A 21911-nucleotide genomic window follows, 5' to 3' on the forward strand; every position below is an offset into this window, starting at 1 on the left:
TTTAAATAGTATATACGTTATTTGTTTTCACTTTGGTTTTTATGGCAAGTGAAATGCCAGGACAATCACACTGTGTTCAATATACTTACATATGTAAGTAATAAAAAAATATATTTTTTAAAAAAGAAAGAAAGAAAGGGAAAGCTGTACTGTCATAATGCAACTGGGAAAGAATGGGAGCAAGGGAATTGAGGGTCATGAGGTTAGAATATTTACACATGTTCTTTGTGCTTCATATATACAGAAGAATATTTACACATATTGAGACATTTCCACTAAGGATCTGCCTCAGTCTTGTTTAGGACAAGTTTAGAGGCTTCTTCTAGTTTGGGCGGCCTTTTCTTCTGATTTTGATTTTCAGAAGATTTGATTTGATTGCACCCACACAGAGATGAAGTAATGACTGCATTCCAATCAGGGTAGCTGCTTCCAAGAAAGACTTTTAGTCAGAAGCCCTTACGAGGAAAAGGAAGGAAATCCCTTAAAGGAATTAATACTGAGGGAGGGATTTGATGACGGAGTAAAGGAGTCACTGAATGAAATGTATATAAGCTATCATAATATGCCTCCCCCTCCCCCCCTCATGACCGGTTCACCTAACAGCTTGCTGTTATTGTTCTTGGGTAAAAAATAAAGACTTCCCGTTTCTTTTATCCTGGTTCAGAACAAGCCTGGTAAGGAACAAGATTCTAACAATGTTTTTTTTTTAAAGCTACCAATAGCTAAATTGACCTAGATTCAATAGATACAAAGCACTGGAAACTTGGCCTTTTATATCTCTCTTCAGTGGCTGAGAGAAACGTTTATTTCATGAAAGGAAACTTTAAAAGAAAAAGGAACTGTAAATTATAAAGGCCTACACAACTGTTGTAGAAATGAATCGTGATAATACAACTATTTCCCATAAGCTCTTTATTGTTGTTGTTGATGTCTCTTTATTATTGTTGTTGTTGTTTATGTCCAAGCCTTTTCTATTTCTTTGTGCCTGGCTGGGCTTCTAAGCTTTTCGTCTTTTCTGAATTTTTACTCCAGCTGAAGGAAACAGCTAGAAGAACGTTTCCCTCATAGTAAGTCTGAGGGAAAGGGGGGGAAAAAAAATCTCTTTTCTGCACCCGTTTTTCTCAGCTGCTGCCACTTCTTCTGGTGTCTCTTTCTCCACAGGGCAGCCTGTTCTTTTCGTTGATAATTTACTTTCGTTCCTGGGCTTTAGCTCTGTTTATTCAGCCAACAAGTCAGTGACTGCTAGGTTCCCAAGTGAGACATCTTATCCATCTTTTCCTCCCTGCCTGCTTGATTGACAGCTGTTGTATGATTGGCAGTTACATTGCCCTGATGGCGGGGGTGGGGGGTGGGGAGGAAGGAAGGAAGGGGTGGAGAGGCTTTCCGTCTGCTCAGGCGATAGGTCCTTCCAGGGCAAGTGCAGTGAAATTAAGAGAAAAAGAGTAAATCTGAGGGGGGGGGGAAGGAGCAAAAATGGGGGAACAGAGCCAGGACAAAATACTGATGGATCCCGTCCCCACATAATTGCCTGTGCCAAAGAAGTCTACTAGATATTTTGATGGGAAAACCATAGGTGAATGACCCAGACGGAATAAACATCTATTGGCTGAGCACTCAAGAGTTATATTTCAATAACTGCGTAAGATACATACTTTTTAAGTTACACACTTTTAAAAATTAACTGTCAGTACAATGGCAAGCTACTTCCAAAATCTTGCCAAGAAAACTTGACCGACTTGTACAGGCAATAATCAGAAAACAACATTGACTCAAAGTCTCCCTACCTCCCCCACCCTCTCTTTCACACACACATTAAAATCATGTCCGATTCATGTTCCTACAATCTCAAGCAACCATGTAATATCCCGTGTGATACTTTAAGTGCTACTTAAGCCAGACGTGGGTTCCTACCGGTTCGGATCGGTTCAGACGAGTAGGTAGTAACTTGGTCTGCTATGCCCCTGAACTGGTTCTCTTGGTAGCACCATAGAAGCCGCCATCTTCTTTTTTGCTTCTGCGCATGCGCAGCAGCAGTTTCTTTAGTACTGCGCATGCGTGTCCCTGAGTGAACTAGCAGTAGCAGCAGCCGTAACCCACCCCGACTTAAACCTTCCTACACAAGTACGCATTCTGTTTTCTGACAGAGATATCCACTATGTTAGTGGAGAAGAAAAAGGTACATTAAATAAAACTTCACCTCATCTGCTTTCATATCGGAATCCGAGACTGAATACATACAGATTGAGCCTTTTTTTGGGGGGGGGGGGGAAGAAATGCAGTGTTTTATACAAAAACCAACACTTCTGCTTTTTGAACATGTGCTTGGAAAAGGTAGAAAAGAATATTCTTCAAACATTTATAAACTACCAGTGGTGGGTTTCAAATTTCTTTTAGAACCTCTTCTGTAGGTGTGGCCTGCTTTGTGGGAGTGGCTTGCCAGCCATGTGACTCGGTGGGCATGGCCAACTTGTAAAATGTGGTGAAACTCACTTAGCAACGCTCTTGCTTAGCAACCAAAATGTTGGCTCAGAAATTCTGGCATTTGAAGCACACAAGTCTTAAAGCTCTCAAGTTACAAGACCCTTGCTCCCGGAACCCTTTAGAAAAAAAACTCGGGTGTTCAAACTTGACAGCTTTAAGACTTGTGGACTTCAACTCCCAGAATTCCTCCTCTCGCTCTTCATCTTGATGATGTGCAGACAGGCGGGGGGAGGGAACTGGAACAGGTTCTAAACAGCACTGTACATTTGTTGAACCTCTTCTATAGAAGAAGTTAGAACTGGCAGGAACCCACCTCTGTAAACTACTAATATAATTAGAAATTATGTTCAAGCTGACTTGTGAGATGAAAGGTCTTCAAAAATAACAAGAAGGGTTATGCTTTTCACAAGTTCTTCAATTATTATTTTTAATTAGCTGTATGTGTGTGTGTGTGTATCACAAATATTGTAGACACCCCACCCCACCCAATATTTAACTTTTCCATTTTAAAGATGTCTTGTTGATACTAAAGAAACATTTTTAGGCTCTGTAAATTGGATGTCCTGTAGGCATTTTAAGCTATACTTCCCATCCAGCATGACCAGTGCATGAGAATGATGGAAGCTATAATATTTCATCAGCTCTGGAGATGATGAGTTTGAGGGATGCATTTGTATGGAATATTCTACTTTGATTTACTCAATGATTGCAAAAGACATAAAAGCTACAATATTTTTAAAGTATAATATCAAATACATTAATAGGTAGTCCTGGACTTAAGACTTATTGGTTAATGACATAAAATTGCAATAGGCCCAGAATGGGTTTTCTGGATATCATCTTCTGGATATCACTTCTTATCATAAAATCTCATGTTAACCATATGACTTGACCACATTTTGGGTGCCTGACAATCAGCTTGCCTTTATGACCATTACAGCATCCCAAGGTCATGTGACCATGAATTTGATTTTTATTTTTTTTGCCAGCTTGGAAGAATGGCTTTGCATATACTATGGCATTCACTTTATGACCATATATTCGCTTAATGACTACAAAAAATTGTAAAATCAGCTCTGGTGACATAGGACTTATGACTGTAATGACTTACAACCAGAAATCCAGTTACAGCTGTAATCATAAGTCAAGGACTACCTATAATAGATGCAACATATTTAAATACATTATAATTCTGTTCAGGTTTTAACTGTTTTGCACTAAATCTCTCTGCCCTTCCTCCCTTGTTTCAGTGTACATGTAGGCCTCCTAACCACAACATTTGGTTTCAGATGACAGGAAGTAAACAGATTATGAAGTTTGAACCAGACGAGAAATTGTGAAATACAAAAAAAATTGTATTGAGGAGAACATAATGAAAAAATTATGGTGTAACTTTATTTTGGGAATGTAGCCATTTACTTTTCAGAGTAGTTTTGGTACTTGAGATGAAATAAAATACTTCAAACCAATATTTTAAGTTGCTTACATATTTAAACAATTGCATAGCATATTCATTAACAATTTAATTAATTTTTTTCAATTTTTTAAAACTCTCATTTTTCTGAATGAATAGAGTCCTTGCTGACCATTGCAATTGAATAGGCAGATGATCCAGATGGCTAAATTCAATTTTCCCCAAAAATACAGATAGTCCTTGACTTACAACAGTTCACTTAGTGATTGTTCAAAGTTACTATGGCACTGGAAAAAGCAACATGACCATTTTTCATACTTACAACTGTAGTTGATTGTAAACAGTGATGGTGTGTGTATGTGTATGTGTGTGTGTGTGTGTATTATATATATATATATATATATATATATATATATATATATATATATATATATATATATATATATATATATATATATATATATATATATATATATATATATATATATATATATATATAAATATATGTTTCTGTTTTGAAGTCATTCTTGACAGTTATCTTCAGAGGTCGTTTGCTCCTGGCTTATTCCTAGGACACAGAGAGAGAGAGTGACTGGCACTCACTTGGTACTCACTTGGCTTCTTCATGCCTAAGACAGACTACAACTCACAGTCTCCTGGCCCAGAGCCTTTACTCACTATTATAAACACAATAAGGTTAATACAGACTTTGAATAAAAATACCAATATGAAATGAGCCTCATATAACAGCTTGGCTGTCTGCATCTTAGCATGAAAATTGTGTTTTAATATATGAAGAAAGAAGGGAAGTTGTAGAGAGCACAATATGCCCTCCTTACGTCATCTTCCTGTGCCATATCCATCATTGGACATTGGCGATCCTATTTTTATCAACAGCCGCACGAAAAAATGCTGTTGAGTTTTGTCCCTTAGATTTTGAAGCCATGACATTCTTCTTCTGTCTGGACCTCATTTGCCTTCAATCTTTCCTATTAATATTTCATATTAAGTGAAATATGCTGTATTTTTCTGGGTGTCGCATCACATGTCCAAAATATTCTTTCACTTTTTTATGGTTTTGGTGAGTTCCCTTGGCTTTCCCAGGTGGCTTATCACCTCATTTCTGATTTTGTCAACCCAGTTTATACATAACATACACTGCCTGTAAATCCACATTTCAAATGCTTCTAGTCTCTTCTAGCTTCTAGCTATGGGTATCATAACCTATTTATGACTCCTTACACCCTTCAGTGCTAAAGCAATTCTGTTAAAGTTGTTAAGATCATTTGCTGCTTTTGGTGGTGATTTGTTGGCCCATTAAACATTGAATTCTCAGTCTGGTGCTATACCTGCACAGTTTCTCTCAAAGTTGTTTTAGTTAATATTTAGTTACCATTGAGTCAAGTTTGACTCCTAGTGATTGTATAGATAAATAGTTGCTCTCATGATCAGTCTTTAGAAATAATTTGTCATTCTTCCAGGGACATTTCAATAACCTCATTGATCCAGTTCATCTTTCTCTTAACTGTGTTTCCTTTGTTTTCCTCATCCTTGAAACAGCATCCCATGGCTAAATTAGGAGCGTTTCCATTTACTGAGTATCATCCCCACTAGGAAATCATCTTTTTTTAATTTTTCCACCGAGGAATAATTGATTGCTTTTTACCGAAATCCTAATCATCAACACCTGCCAGCTCTCTTGCTTTTGTTAGAATGATGAAAGCAACATTACACAACACAAGACCTGCTACTCTCAGACAGGCATAACCTGAATGCTCATAACTCAAAGGGCAATGTTTGTACCATAATGTCACAATGCTGCATGATTCATTCTGACCCCTCTTGCTCCCCCTTCCCCCACAAATGCCACTGATCTGATGCAGATGAGAGGACCATAGTTTAAAAGTGTTTATTCCTCTGTCTGTCTGTCCATCTGCCCAACCCATCCATCCACCTATTATCTATCTATCTATCTATCTATCTATCTATCTATCTATCTATCTATCTATCTATCTATCATCATCATCTATCCATCATCTATCTATCTACCTACCTACCTATCGATCATCTATCGTCCATCATCATCTATCTATTTATCATCTATCCATCATCTATCTATCTATCTATCTATCTATCTATCTATCTATCTATCTATCTATCTATCTATCTATCATTTATCTATCATCATCTATTTATCATGTATCCATCATCTATCTATGTACCTATGTACCCATCCATCCATCCACTAAAACTCTTGTTCCCATAATGTTTATGGATAAAACAGTGCATTTATAAGGCAACCATTTTGAACCAAGGTACTTCAAATGGGCTAATTTACAAAAGGCATTCAAAACTGGGACAAATGACCCCCAAGGGAATAAAATTAGGCAAATTTTATTAAACATTTTAGGATATGAAATTATCATAAAGCATTTATGACATAATACAAAATGTCATAAGATATTTTCTGTGGTCAGCTCCTCACATTTGATTATGCTATACAGTTCAACATGGGCTACTTTCAAGGCAGATACATCTCTGAATATCCTCCTGAATTTTAAAGAATTTTTCCAGCATATTAGAAGTTTTGTCATGTTGAAAACGAAAACACTGAGATACCTGGTAAGGAAATATTTATGAAACAATGGCCCATCTTGTCTAAAACCTATTTCTATAAACTTTAGCTAGGCAAAACAGTGCAATGGTTTTCGAGCCAAGGGTACCTCAAATGAGCTAACTTATAGAATCCGTTCAAAGTCCAGGACCCAAGGCTCTTAAGGGAATGAAATTTGGAAAAATTGTGGCTGTTTCAGTGTTGTTGGGCTACTGCTATGGTCATGTGACCCTCATTTGCAGCATTCTATGACTGTTTCCCAGCCACTCTTGCAATCCCTCACTCTCTCCACCACCCAGCAGCAGCCCCCTACCTTCCCTCTGAGAAGGAAAGGGGAGAAAGGGGAAAGAAGGGAAAGAGAGAGGGATAGGGGGGAATAGAAAGGGAGGGAGGAATCCTGGTACATCTTTCCTATCCTATACTCCTTCTCCCAACCCCTGCACGGATCTTCTGTGGCACCTCTTGAACGTGCCCACGTACCTTCTCCCATTCACTTCACCACCCCTCACAAACCTCCCCCAATCCACGGAAAACCTTGCGTGCACCCCTATGCACTCTTTGTGACCTGTGCCACTTCCCTGCGTGCCTCCCCTGACCTTCGCAGCACCTCATGCACACCCCAGCAACTCCCATGCACCCTTCTTGGTCCACCCACCCCCACGCACACACTTTCTTACTCATGTGACACTGTTTCTCCATTCCTGTTCACACGCCGTGACCCACAGAGCTCATCTGTGTGCTCTCCATGACTCCTGTGACATCTCTCTCAAAAGGAAATTTTTTGATGTTCCCTGCAGTTTTTCCATGAGGAAACTCAATCAGGAAGCTGGCAGTCAGTCAGAAGTTGCTCCCACTCCCATGGCTTTTTAACCCATCATAATGAAATCTGTTCCTGTTTCAGTAAGAAATATCTCTGGAACAATGACTCAAAAGGTCATGAGTTGTCTAGTAGCCACATAATACCAACTGGAAGACTAATGCTTCTATTCTGATTTATGTTATTCTTGGAAAATCCTTATTTTTAAAAGCTCTGAATTTATCAACATTTATTTTTTCCCCTTCTTCTTTACTTTTCCACACACTGTTCATCTTTATCTGCTCTTTATCAGCCTAAGAAAATAAAGCTATCATAGTTAGTTCTTTGCCAACTGCAAATTCACAAAGCACACAAACTGATATAAACTTCAGCTTCCTAAAATTATACAGTAATCCAAATTTGTCATTTTCCATTTGTACTTTTATTATCTGCATTTTCAATAGCAAAGCAGGGTCAGATGCGGGTCTCATATTATTAGAGGTTCACTTTTGGTTCCAGTAATCATCCTTTTCAAGGCAGTGTGGGTAGAAAAAAAATCACCATATTCACACCATCCTATCCTGTAAGCTTTGCTCTTTTTGTGCGTGCTTCATCACAATAACATTTTTCCATAGGTCATGACTTAGGTTGATGAAGATGTTGTTGTCATTGTTATCTCTGTGAGGGAAGAAAAAGAGTTGTTTTCTTCAGAAGATGCTGTCTTTTGGGATCTTATTTCAATTTTTCATAGTTTTTATTCATGTTAAACCAGAATCATTGAAATTATGCAGTCTAGAAATTTGAAATCTCTCTATATAAATGCGAAAACACTCATATAGGAATCATGAAATCTCCAGAACCATAAAGCCTACAAACTTGAAATTTGGCACATATGTTCTTCTTGGCTTCTAGGTGCTTGGTAATAAAATTATTTTTTGAAACAACCATCAAAGCATTAGTATTTTGTATAATATTATTTACACGCTCTCATGCTAAGGAGTTAAACATTCTACTGCCCCTCCCTATCTGAAAACCTGGACGTGGGCATGGCCAGCGTGTGACTCATCCGGCCTGCTGGTTGGGAGTTTGGAAGGGAGCCTGAGGGAGAGAAGGGGATAAGACAGGTGGGGCTTCTGTGGGGCAAACCTGAGATAGAGAAGTGGATAGGATAGGGGAGTTTTCTGTGGGGCCAGGATGTGGGAGAGAACAGGATATTTCTTTGTTTATATAAGTCAATGGTTAGAACTCTGCTCACGAGGCCCATCTTTGATCCCTTGCTGATGTGACAAATGCTCCAACTTCCCCTGGTTGGAAAAAAACAAGAGAGAAAATGTAGTGGCTAATCAGCTTTATGTAAACTTGGAAGAAGCAGGACCCATTTCAAATTGGCTTTAAGGCTATAAGATTGTGATTGCTTTGATTGGCCTGATATAGGAATATTGTGAATTTCTTTAGATCCTTCAGCATTTTTGATATTATCAGCCATGTTATTCCTTTGGGTTGCCTAAGGGATGTGGGTTGGGTTACTGCACATTCTCTCAGGTAGATTTCAGATGGTTGTGTTTGATGGCAGTTGCCCCTCAAAACAGGAACTTTTATAAAGAGTCTATCGGGGTTTAATTCTGGTACCAATACTTTTTAAACATCTACGTGAAACACCAAGTGGGTTCATCAATGATTTTTAGTGAATTTTATAAATATTCAGATGTGTGTGTATGATATGATATATAGCATAGTAGTGCTCCAATATCTAAGGGATTGCCGCAAAGAAGAGGGAGTTAACCTATTCTGCAAAGCATCTGAAGGCAGGACAAGAAACAATGGATGGAAACTAATCAAGGAGAGAGGCAACCTAGAACTAAGGGGTAATTTCCTGAGAGTGGGAATAATTAATCAGTGGAATGACTTGCCTCCAGAAGTTGTGGGTGCTCTAATACTGAAATTTTAAAGAAGAGATTGGACTATTTGTCTGAAATGGTATGGGGTTTTCTGCTTGAGCAGGGGGTTGGACTAGAAGACCTCCATGGTCCCTTCCAACTCTGTTATTCCGTTATATATGAATAATAAATGAGAGCTGAATCCAAGAAAGTTAGAGGTATTCATTATGAGGAACTTTGATTTGGAAACAGAGAGAAATTCTTCTGTGGGTTAAATTAAATTCCTGTGGAATGAACAAGTATAGTAATAAAGGTTGAGAGTGTTTGCCCGCTGTGACTAATACAGTAAGTATTCCCATTCCCTGAAGAAAATGATCTAAAAATGACCTGCAGACTGGACTACTACAATGTACTCTATTTAGGGCTGCCTTTGTAAATAGTTGGAAGTTATATAGTTAGTTCAGAATATGGCAGACTCGTCTCTAGAACAGCTCCAGTGATTATATTACCCCTGCTCTCTAATATTGTCATTAGCTGCTCATAGCTTCCTGGGCAGGATATAAATGCTGACTGTCATGTTTAAAACCCAATGTGGCTTAGACTAAGATTAGCTAAAATAATGTTTCTTTGTATGATCCTCACTGTTTGCTCATTAGAGCTTCATCTTTGGATAACCACTCCGTGGTTAGGTGATGCCTGGGATGTCTCAGCTCTTCTCAGCATTCCTTCTTACCTATGGAAGGCTTTCTGGAGACATCAGGGTTGGGTGTGCATAAGAAGAGCAAAAAAAAAATGCTTCCCCACAACCTAGCAATGAAAGCCTTGCCCCTTTTTTAGGTGAGCCATAAACGCAAAGCATCTTTTAGAACTTTCAAACTCATACATTCCACCTGGATTCTAATGATATCAATTGCCTTTAAGATGAGATGCTTGGGTAATATAAATAGGGCTAGCACTAACAATAATACAATACAATACAATACAATACAATACAATACAATAGCAGAGTTGGAAGGGACCTTGGAAGTCTTCTAGTCCAACCCCCTGCCTATACTGTTTCAGACAAAGGGCTATCCAACATTTTCTTAAAGACTTCCAGTGTTGGGGCATTCAAAACTTCTGGAGGCAAGCTGTTCCACTAATTAATTGTTCTGTCAGGAAATTTCTCCTCCGTTCTAAGTTGCTTCTCTCCTTGATTAGTTTCCACCCATTGCTTCTTGTTCTACCCTCAGGTACCTTGAGAATAGTTTGACTCCCTCTTCTTTGTGGCAACCCCTGAGATATTGGAACACTACTATCATGTCTCCCCTAGGCCTTAATTAGACATACCCAGTTCCTGCAACCGTTCTTCCTACGTTTTAGTCTTCAGTCCCTTAATCATCTTTGTTGCTCTTCTCTGCACTCTTTCTAGAGTCTCCACATCTTTTCTACATTGTGGTGACCAAAACTGAATGCAGTATTCCAAGTATGGCCTTACTAAGGCATTATAAAGTGGTATTAACACTTCACGTGATCTATCCCTGTTTATGTAGCCTAGAACTGTGTTGGCTTTTTTGGCAGCTGCTGCACATTGCTGACTCATATTTAAATGGTTGTCCTTTAGGACTCCAAGATCCCTTTCAGAGTTACTACTATTGAGCAAGGTACAACCTATACTGTACCTGTGCATTTCTTTTTCTTGCCTAAATGTAGAACCTTACTCTTTTCACCATTGAATTTCATTTTATTAGATAGCGCCCAATGTTCAAGTTTGTCAAGATCCTTCTGTATCTTAGACCTATCTTCTGGAGTGTTGGCTATTCCTGCCAGTTTGGTGTCATCTGCAAATTTGATGAGTTCTCCATTTATTCCCTCATCCAAATCATTGATGAAGGTGTTGAAGAGTACTGGGCCTAAAATAGAGCCTTGGGGTATTCCACTGTATACTTCCCTCCATGTAGATGCAGTTCCATTGAGGACTACACGTTGAGTGCGGTTGGTCAGCCAGTTACGAATCAATCTGGTGGTGATGCTATCTAACCCACTTCTTCTATTTTATCTAGTAGTAGGTTATGGTCTACCTTATCAAATGCCTTATTGAAGTCCAAGTATCAACAGCATTTCTCTGGTCCACTAATTTTGTCACTTTGTCAAAGAATGCAGTAAGATTAGTCTGGCATGATCTGTTTTTGACACACCCATGTTGGCTTTTGGCTATTACTTTGTTTACTTCTAGGTGTTCGCAAATTCATTGCTTTTCCATTATCTTTCCTGGTATTGAGTCAGGCTGATAGGTCTATAGTTTTCTGGATCTATTTTTTTTTAAATTTTGAAGATGGGACCCACATTAGCTCTTTTCCAGTCCTCTGCAGTTCCCCGGTGCTCCAGGATCTCTGAAAGATATAGTCAGTGGTTCTGAGACCTCGTCTGCCAGTTCCTTCAGAACCTTGGGGGTGTAATCCATCCGGTCCTGGCGATTTGAACTCGTCTAGGATAGACAGGTGCTCACGTACCATTTTCTTCCCTATTTCAACTTGTGTTCCTAATCTGATTTTGTGGTGGTGTTTTTGATAGGTTGCACTGTTTTATCCCTTTGTGTAAAGACAGATGCAAAAAATGAGTTAAATAGTTCTGCTTTCTCCCTGTTGCTTGTCACCTTCTTGCCACTTTCTCCCAGCAATGGACCAATTGTTTCCTTAACTTTTTTCTTGTTTTTTACATATTGGAAACTTTTTTTGTTATTTTTTACTTTTGTGGCAAGCCTTTCTTCATTGTGAGCCTTCGCTTTCCTCACTTCATTTTTACAGGCTTGGGCTATTTGCTGATATTCTGCCTTAGTTATGTCCCCCTCTTTTCACTTTTTATACTTACCTTTTTGTCTTTCAATTTGTCAGAGTTCTTTATGCAGCCATGCTGGTTTCTTTTGGGAGCTGTTATTTTCCTTCTTCATTGATATTGTGCTAGACTGGCCTTTTATAATCCTACTTTTCAAAATTTCCCAAGCTTCTTGAGTTGTTTTCCCCTTGAAGATCATCATCCATGGAATTCTTCCAAAGCTCTCTCTAATTTATTGAAATTAGCTCTCTTAAAAGTCCAAGTCTCTAGTTTGACTTTGTTCTACTACTTGTGTCTGCATAATGTTGAATTCCAATATTGCATGATCGCTTGCCCCCAAGGTTCCTGTAGCTTCAACACCTTCTATCATTTCCTCTCTGTTAGTGAGAATTAAATCCAATATGGCTGATCCCCTTGTTCCCTTCTCTACTTTTTCGGAAGCAAAGTTGTCTGCTAGGTTTGTTAGGAACCTGTTGGATCTTCCACTTGGTGCAGAGTTTGCTTCCCAGTTGATGTCAGGGCAGTTAAAATCCCCCATTACTTTTGTGGTGTGCTTCCTACATACCTTAGTTAGCTGACTAGCAAAAAGTTCGTCTACTACTTCCTCTGCTTGGTTGGGTGGCCTGTAGTATAGACCTGTGGCAATGTCATCCCCCCCCTTTAATATTGACCCTAATGCATTCGTTATAGTTCTCATCTTAGTTGTGCTCTATTTCTGTAGAGATGTAGTTATTTCTTATATATAGTGCACTACAACTCCACCTCCTCTATGTGCCTTAATCAAGTTCGGTTATTATTCGGTTCAAAATACTTTTTATTTGCTTGTTCGTTCGTTTGTTTTTCGGACCAAGAAGACGCTCCGTCCGAATTCCTTCAATTCACTAGAAGAATGGGAATCGTAAAGTCAAAAGCTCTACATCAGAGCCTCTCCCCAGCGTCCGAGCCTATCCCGGCCCTTTCCCTTTCCCTCTTCCTCCATCTCCTGTAAGCAGACTTTGTTTTTTGCTTTCACTTCTGATTCAGTGTGACTGTGAAAGCAGTTTGCGTCGTTGCCCCACACCTCGTTTCCTCTTCCCGCCTCTCGCGGCGCAGATCCCGAAGATACGGAACTTAGCCGAATTTTCGCTTCGAAGAAGAACTGGGACTTGGGACCTTACCGAGTGGATTACAAACGATCGGTTTTCACGAAAAGCCAAGCTTTTAGGAACCAACCGAGGGAAAGGACCTCTCTGGCGTAAAAGGTACGGAAGGGGTGGGAACAATATTAACAACGGAGGGAGGGTGAGAGCCGATGAGTAGAGGTAATCGGCGAAATATCCAAGAAATTCCGGAGTTAAGCAATAGGGTGAAAAACGACAACAGATCCGGACTGCTGTACAAATTACTATTATTATTATTATTTTAATAAAATCGGTCTATATGTATGTGGGGGGTGGGGGTGTCCAGCTAACAGAGTAATGGAAATTCGTGAAAACGCACACGACGTGAGAACACCCAGAGGGGGTTAAATCCCGCGTGGGACCTAGCAGTCCCGTTACCCCTTGGATTATACCCTGAACCCAAGACAGTTGAATTCATAATATATACTTGTTATGGATTCGAATCCTAGCCTGTGTGACCATGCAGTTAAAGTGATAGGCGCTCGCACACACCCCGATCTAAGTGACGGATTTCGGAAGAGTTTACCGGTTTGTGGCTTTGGCTGATTTCACTTTAATACCCATACTTACTCATAAATAATCCCTCGAATTCTGTAATTATGATTCGTGCATACCATTTGCATTGTGCGTAATATGTTGTTCTTGGCATCTGCATCATTAGGAGTGTGAAAGTTCATTTCTGTGCACAATTGTTTTGGTTTTACAGAAATGACAAGTGTGAAGGCCAGTACAAATTAATCCAAAAATCTAGTTGCAATATATGTGGGGTCCTTCTTGGCTAGCTGCCACCCGCAGGCAGGACAAAAGCATTATTTGTAAGAGGGATGTTTCCTCAATGCATTCCTACAATTTGTTCAGAAGAAGCATGAATTCTCTCTGGGGTATACCTAATTTACATTAAGAAATTTTGATTAAAAATAGGTCCTTGTATATACTTTCTCAGTTTGACAGGGCAACAGCAAGGTAAAGTGAGATAATGATTAATTCTGTGAATCCTATGTCAGATAGACCATGAAGATTCGTGGAAAAAATAGGGTTTTAATTAAAAATGGGTGATAAAGATGACTTTTTTTCACTATAACATTAGAGTGGTAGATTATTTGCATTGGCAAAGATTGAGCTATGTCAATCTCTCTCTGTGTTGTGTCTTCCGTATTAGAGTACAACTCTCAGAATTTTGAACTAGAATTTATGTATATGACTTTGAATTCTTTACAATTTCACATAAGACACTTCTAATATAATATGAGAAATAGAAAAATATTACTTCTTACTTCGTAAAGTGTCTTTATTTTATTGTGTCCTTTGATTCTCCCCTTTTGTTCTTTTAATACAAATTATTGGGAAAATATGGTAATGGCTGTGAATTTAGTTACAAAAAAATATCAGTTTTAGTGTAAGTATTTATATTGTTTTAATGTGTATTTAATTCATTTGGAAATAGCTTATGGTATAAGTATCACAATATATATTATTGAATATACCATGACTGAAAATGATACATTAATAAAACCGATCTTAGAAAAATGTTCTTGTTGCTTTTCACAGCCTTTTCCTTTCCTATAGCAAATATGTCAGTGACATTTTTAAACATTTTTATTACAAAAATGTATATGCTGTGGCATGTAATTAGGTTCCATCAAATTGCCTTCTTGTATCACATTTAAACAAATTATTAAATTATGCATCAAAATTGTCTAATTGAAATGAGAAGTTTATGGGCATTGACAATGCCCATAATGAAATGTCTCCAAGCAAGCAACCTAGCTCAGATCGCACCAAGGATTCTATAGTTATTGGTCATTTTCCATCAAGATCTGTATCAAATTTAGCATTCTTTTCTGGGGGAAAAAAGTTATACAATTTAGGGAGAACGGTGAAATTGGCTGTGTCTAAATTCAGAATATTTTTCCCAATTAAATATGATATTCCATATGGTCATAATACTTAATATATGTTTTAGCAGTTGAACTGTCATTTATTTATGGAGTAGTAAATTATGGAGTAGTAAAAATAATTGAATTCATTTTTGAGAAAGCAGAAATAAGATTACTTCAGTAGATCCTCGCGATTCCTGCACAGAACTGTTTTAATGTTGGTTGAGCTACAATTTTGTTAATGGTGGTTTCTCAAATGAAGTTGGTTGAGTTACACCTAGCACTAAAACATAAGCCACAGTTTACCAGTCACGGTAGATATATTATCATATTACAGTAATCACATAAGTAAATCACATTATGATGTGAGAATTCAACTAGAAAGTCAAGATATTTTGGCAGATAATTTACACTGATTCCTCAACTTACAGTTTTAATTTTAGTTTATATATTGATCATATTTGTATAGCCATCACTCTCACATAATGATTCTGGGTGGTGAACATAATGAAAGCAGTCCAAATACATAAAGATGTATTTATTTAACAGCTTTAAATTAAAATAAAAACAAGACCAAATAAAATGCTGAAAAAGCCTATAAGCGAGTGCATTCAATTAACTATCATACAGCCATCTAGCAAGTTCTTCTCTGCCAAGGGATCCCCAAATCAGGTGACATAATCATGTTCTGAAAGGCCAATAGGGTCAGGGCCAGTGTCATCTTCATAATAATATTTCACAGGACAGAGGCCATGGTAGAAAAGGCTCATTTGTCCCAGGTTCCACATGATAAAATTCCCTGGCTGATGGGACTTTCAACATGCTGTCCTGCCAGACATGATGTAACTGTGGAGGAGCGGTCCATCCAATAACCTGGTCCCATGCCATATATGGCTTTAATTGGACCCCAAAGCAAAGTGGCAGTTGACTTAGCTTGCAAAGCAGAGGTGTAACATGTTCAATCCTTGGAGCACACATAACTGCCCACATGTCTGCATTTTGCACTAGTTGAATCTTTCCCAGTCGTAAGGATTTATGATTCAAATAAATAGATAATAAAGTTATTCTCCAATAAGAGGTTTCTGGACACGGTTTCTTTGTACAACTTATTATATGTCATTTATCCATTCCTAAATTTTCTGGAGATTATAGTTTCAGAAAGTTGTTGGTTTTCTTAGTAACAAGATTATTTATTTTTGCGCCGTGCACATCTAGTTCTGTCAGCAAAACCATCAATGCATGAGATAAACTATTCAGTGCCAAATATGCTGGAGCATCTCTAGGTCACCAGACAGCCTCTATCTGAAGTTCTTTAGCAAAGGGGAATTCACCAAGTCTTAGGGAATTCCGTGCCCTTGATATGTATAGTGTTTCTTAATGTCTAATCTGAACCTCTTCCTTTGTAATTCTGGTCATGTCACCCGAGACAATTGAGAATGAGTTCATTACCTGCTCTGAGTGGCAGTCCTGATATTTGAAAACTGCTATTGTATCTTGCCTTGGTTGTCTTTCCTACAAGTTAAACACACCAGATCCTTTAATCTTTCCTCACTAGGCTTTGTTTCCATAGTGCCTGTCCTCGTCTCCCACCTTTGATAGCATTTTTCTGAATTTGCTTTAGTATGTTAATGTCCTTCTTGAATGCTGATGCTGAACAGAGTATCTTAGGACAATTGCTTCCCATGTTATGGATTCTAACTCCTGTTAGTGTATCCCTAATAATATTTGCTCTTTTAATAGCTCCCATATACTGATGGCTAATATTTCGTTGTGATCAATAATGTCATCCAGTTTCCTTTTACATGTACTATTTCCTGGTCTAGGCCTCAGCTCAGTACTCCTTGGAAGCCTCTTTCAAAGTGCTAATTGGATACTTAATTAACTTCTATGCCAGACAAAAATCAACTATGTGCAGATGGCAATCTGCATTGTTGATTCTTTTCTCCGACATTAATTTATTGCCAAAGGAAACATAAGATCAGAACTTTTTTTGTGATTTGTAAATAGAGGGTTGGTTTGTCACAGATCCACCACTTCCTTCAGCTCTAAAAACGAAACACATGCAAGAAATAAGAATAGAGATCTAAGACATGTTGGCTTATTCAATTAATTGGGACGTGAAAAGCATAGAGATCATTGGTAGAGCCATGATATTCAGTAAGACTACAAAAAGGAGAAGGAAGGGGAGAGAAAAGAAAACTTCGTTTGGTGTCCCTAGATCAAAAATAGTTGTTCTGTATGTATCTGTGCATGTTTAATTTTAGCGTCCTGTGGTTTCATGACAATTATTTTGAAGAGATGAAAATGGGTTGTTATAGAAGAATCCTTCTACTGCATTCAGTATTGACAAGGAGGAGTAGGATCATGTTCATGAGGAATCCTGCATATGTGCCGCCCACAATCAATATTTTCTTTTACAAATACAAGTCCAGGAAAAAGCATAGCTACCATGCATATTAGACTGGTAGTACAGTGGAGCAATTCTTCCGGTGTTTGGTGCATACTGGGTGGGAAAGTTACCTGTGCATGTAGACTTTGTTTCCTGTTGAACTCAAAGATAACAGATGCTAGGGCTATGCTTTAATAGAGAATAAGCTTCCTTGCAATAAGCTTCTAGCTATTGCTGAAATACTATACATGGCAGCTCTGTACAATGGTAAAGAACAAAATGTCTTGGACCAGTTCTGGATCTTTTGGCTCTTTCACTTCCAATCAAAGAATGACAGTAGAATAAAAATGGATCTTTTTTGTGATATGTGCCAGGAAGCCATGACAACTTTCTGTGGATATAGTTGCAGATATTTATAAAACTTAATCTATATTATAATGTCCTCAAAAAGTTAATTTCAGGATGCTAGAATACAATATGCTCTTTATATGAAGAGGACATAGAATCTTAGGACCTCAGAGGTCTTCTAGTCTAACTCCCTGCTCAAGGCAGGGGACCTTATACCATCCTGGCGAAATGGTTGTCCAGCCTATTTTTGAAAAACTCCAATAATCAAGCACCCACAACTCTAGGAGGCAAGCTATTCCATAGATTAATTGTTCAGTCAGAAAATTTCTCCTTCTCGGTTCTTCTTACTACTTGGTTTGGCATGTTGTAACCAGAGTTATGCAGTCATTATCATGTTAGTCACAGTGCTGGGATTCAATTTTTTTTACTACCGGTTCTGTGGGTGTGGCTTTGTGGGTGTGGCAGGGAAAGGATACTGCAAAATTCCCACACTCAAAATTCCCACTACTGGTTCTTGAGAACCTGTCAGAACTGACTGAATATCACCTCTGGTTAGTCAATCATTTTAAAGAAAAATATCTTGATTTCTGTCTTCCGCTCAACTTATTTTATTTGTAATGGTTGAGGTATAACACTCATTGTGATTTCCAAGCCATGACTTATGGCTTTATTCAGTTTGTGAACTCAATTGTTGCCACCTTTTTAATAAGCTATAGTAAAAATAAAATTTCAGCGCACACACATTCCAAGACCCCACTAAGATTTCATTGTCAGATGGTTGGCAATATACTGTACATAGCAGTGAGTGAAACAATAATGTCAAAGTGATATTATTTTCTGAATGCCACAATTACATACATTGGTCACAATGTCTCATGTAAGAACATTACTTATGGCATTTGTATGATGACATGAGCGTATACATGTTATAATTCCCTCTCTCCTTAGATAACCGTATGAATAGGTGTCACTTCACCCAGTTCAAAATGGGATCTCTTTGCGTGTCCTGCTGACCCACTTCTGCCCATACTTTGCTGTTGACACCATGGTTGAAGGACTCAATTAAAGGACGAACACGCTGCATACGGACAAATTCAGTAAAACTCAAGTAACAAACTCTACAAAAACTTCCTACAAACTTATTGTAACTTGAGTTACTTAATCACTTATCCTCCCACCCCAAAGAAACAAGGATTGCCCAATATTTATTCTCAACTATGCCTCTGCAATATGAGCATTTCTCAGCAAATATTTTGCTAACATAAGTGGGGTGATGAAATAAGCTGCTCTGCAGAGATATGCATCCTGTTAGAAGAATAAGGGAGGAGAAAGTTGGCTTCTGAATGGAATCCAATTGCAGATGAGTTCCAAATTTTCAAAATTCAAGGTCTCTTCTCCTCTGAATGTTTGCATGATCCAGGACAGAGGTGGTATTCAGCATATTCTGAATTCTAGAGAACCGGTAGCGGAAATTTTGAGTAGTTTGGAGAACCAGTAAATGCCACCTCTGAATGTCCTGGCCCCCATCTATTCTCTGCCTCCGAAGTCCCAGCTGATCAGGAGGGAATGGAGATTTTGCAGTATCCTTCCCCTGCCATGCCCACCAAATTATGCCCACCAAGCCATGTTACGCCCACCAAGCCATGCCGACAGAACCGGGAGTAAAAAAATTAGAATCCCACCACTGATCCAGGACTACCATACTTTTCCTCCTATCAAAAATAGATCACCTTTTGTATTTCAGTGGATCCAGGTGAAAAACAAAGCAGTAGTAATTGATTTTTGCTTGTGTTGCTCTATAGTGGCCCCAAAAATCTTTGTGGGTTCTTCTTTTAAAGCTTCTTAGTCTGGTAACCATTTTCTCATGGTAACAAATCCTATATATAAACTGAGTCCTTCTCAACACTATTATGAATCAGACTTTTCTCACTTCCCTTTAGCATTTAAGGTCTTAAAATGTATTTGCTGTTGGCAAAATTAAGCGAAAAAATTATGCTTGTACCCTCTAGCAAACAACCTGTGGGCTATAGGGACATCAGAAACAGGCTATGGTTGCTAGACATTTTATGTTTTACAAGAAATTTCCAGGTTTTTATTTTGCCCGTTTCTTTGCGAAATACGAACTGTTCACTTATTTCATAATAATGTGTATCTTTTTTCCTGTGCACCGCTTGGAGAGTCCAAGTGACGGGTTAAATCAGTCTGGTTGCTCTGGGACTGAGGAATCTTTTTCTTGGCCATGCCTCCTGGTGTTACTTGGCACCAGAATTTTTTCTCAGTCTGCCCGTTCAGGACTTATATTTGTGAGCTCCAGTGTAAGTTATCTAGGCTTGGACTCTCCTAGTTTTTTTCCCTTTCTTTTTTCTTAATTTGTTCTTTCCCATAGCTAACAGTTTAATTGTCTCCCCTTTTTGCTTCACGTCGTTTGAATTCTCCTAGAGACTCGGAGGTAGGCGTGGTGGTGGTGGGTGCTCCGCTTGCTGTGCCGCCTTTGGATGGCAGTGGAGAGCTGCCGCATTTGCTGCCGGCGTTCCCCTTTTAGTTGGAATTTGTTGTTTTTGCATTTTTCTCGCCCTTTGGAGGGCATAGCCGGCTGCATGAGCTTCAAGCTAAACTACTGGCAGGAGACACTCATCTTCGCCAGGACATAACTAAAATTATTGCAGCGTCCCAGTATTCGACTGATGCCTCCCTTAACGCGGCCAAATTTGCCTCTAGGGCATTAGCATCCAACGTGACCTCCCGCCACCTCCTCTGGCTCCGTCACTGCCAGGCGGACCAGAAGAATAAATGGAAATTGGCGCCTGCCCCGTTTAAGGGGTCCAAATTATTTGGGGAGGTCTTAGACCCCTTCTTGATTGAATCCAAAGATAAACGTAAAGTTCTGCCCACCCTGAACAAGAAACAGGATTCTAAACCCTCTCCCTATTTCAAGAGGCAGTCCTTTCGTTCCAGTGAGTCCGCACGATCCTCTTTTGCTCCCTCAAACAGACCAACTGGTCAGTCGGGAGATAGGTCCCATGACAGGCAGTCCTTTCGGGACAGGGGTAGGCAGCAGTTCAACTACTGCAGGTCCAACCACAGAGGGGCCTCTAACAGGCCCTTCCGCAAGTCCAAGTGACCATCAATGCTCCCCTCCCATTGGGGGCTGACTCTGGCTGTTCGCTCCCCAATGGGCACTGATCACAGAGGACGCCTGGATCCTTCAGATGGTCAGGGAGGGGCTGTCCTTGGAGTTTCTCTCCCAACCCCCTTGGAAGTTCATCCGCTGTCCAACCCCCTCTTGCCCACTGAAGAGGGAACTCATGACCCAGGAAATTCACCATCTCCTGGAGATCAATGCTGTGGAACAAGTTCCACCCAACCAGGAAGGGAGGGATTTTATTCCATTCTCTTCCTGGTGCCCAAGAACTCAGGGGGGTGGAGAGCCATCTTGGATCTCAACAACCTCAACCATCACATTGCATACAGGAGGTTCAAGATGCAATCCCTGCAGATTATCCTAGCGGGGATTCGCCAGGGGGACCTCCTCACGTCCATCGACTTGAAGGAGGCTTATCTACACATTCCCATTCGGCCACAACACCGAAGGTTCTGCGGTTTTTCTATGCGGGCCAACGCTATCAGTACGGGGCCCTTCCATTCGGCTGTCAACTTAGGCTTTCTTTTACTGATTCATCACGCTTCCAGACCATCTCAAAATTCTGGCGCCAAGTAACACCAGGAGGCGTGGCCAAGGAAAAAGATTCCTCAGTCCCAGGGCAATCAAACTGATTTAACCTGTCACTTGGATTCTCCTGCAGTGCACAGAAAAGGACCCTTCAGGTAAGCCAATGGTCATTCTGCTCTGGGTTTGTACACACTCTTAAATATTTTCCCAACTCTTGATGGGAGAGAAAATAGCAGGAAATCAACAGTGAACTGTCAATCAGTTAGCTGTTACTGTCTTGTTTGAACTATATAGCTTTTGATGGTAGCTGAAAAATTCATACAAAGCTCTGTTGTATTAAAAGATGGACTTTGATATGATTCAGCAAAACATGACCCTTCTATTACAGTGTTAAAGAAGAGTGTCAGTACACTTGGAAACCTTTAGCCCAGTGATAAACTTGATTGTTGCCTTGATTCTTGGGATAATCTG

General features: G+C 39.3%; 1 protein-coding gene across 6 annotated transcripts in view; it reads left to right on the forward strand.

Moving 5' to 3' along the window:
* The first annotated feature begins 611 nt into the window (after positions 1 to 611).
* The window catches only part of STAT6 (signal transducer and activator of transcription 6), an 89248-nt gene continuing 67948 nt past the window's right edge, over positions 612 to 21911 (forward strand). For 2 of the 6 annotated variants that reach the window (XM_087710611.1, XM_087710616.1), the window contains exon 1: positions 13020 to 13237. The gene's annotated coding sequence lies outside the window, so the exon portion shown is untranslated. Of the gene's footprint in view, positions 675 to 13019; positions 13238 to 21911 lie in introns of those variants that run through there. The other 4 variants (XM_087710612.1, XM_087710615.1, XM_087710613.1 and 1 more) reach the window with 4 other exon arrangements.

The sequence above is a fragment of the Thamnophis sirtalis genome, unplaced genomic scaffold (genome assembly GCF_051295495.1).
Source record: "Thamnophis sirtalis isolate CommonGarterSnake01/CBP01778 unplaced genomic scaffold, rThaSir2_p1.2 scaffold_3, whole genome shotgun sequence".
Classification (NCBI taxonomy): Eukaryota; Metazoa; Chordata; class Lepidosauria; order Squamata; family Natricidae; genus Thamnophis; species Thamnophis sirtalis.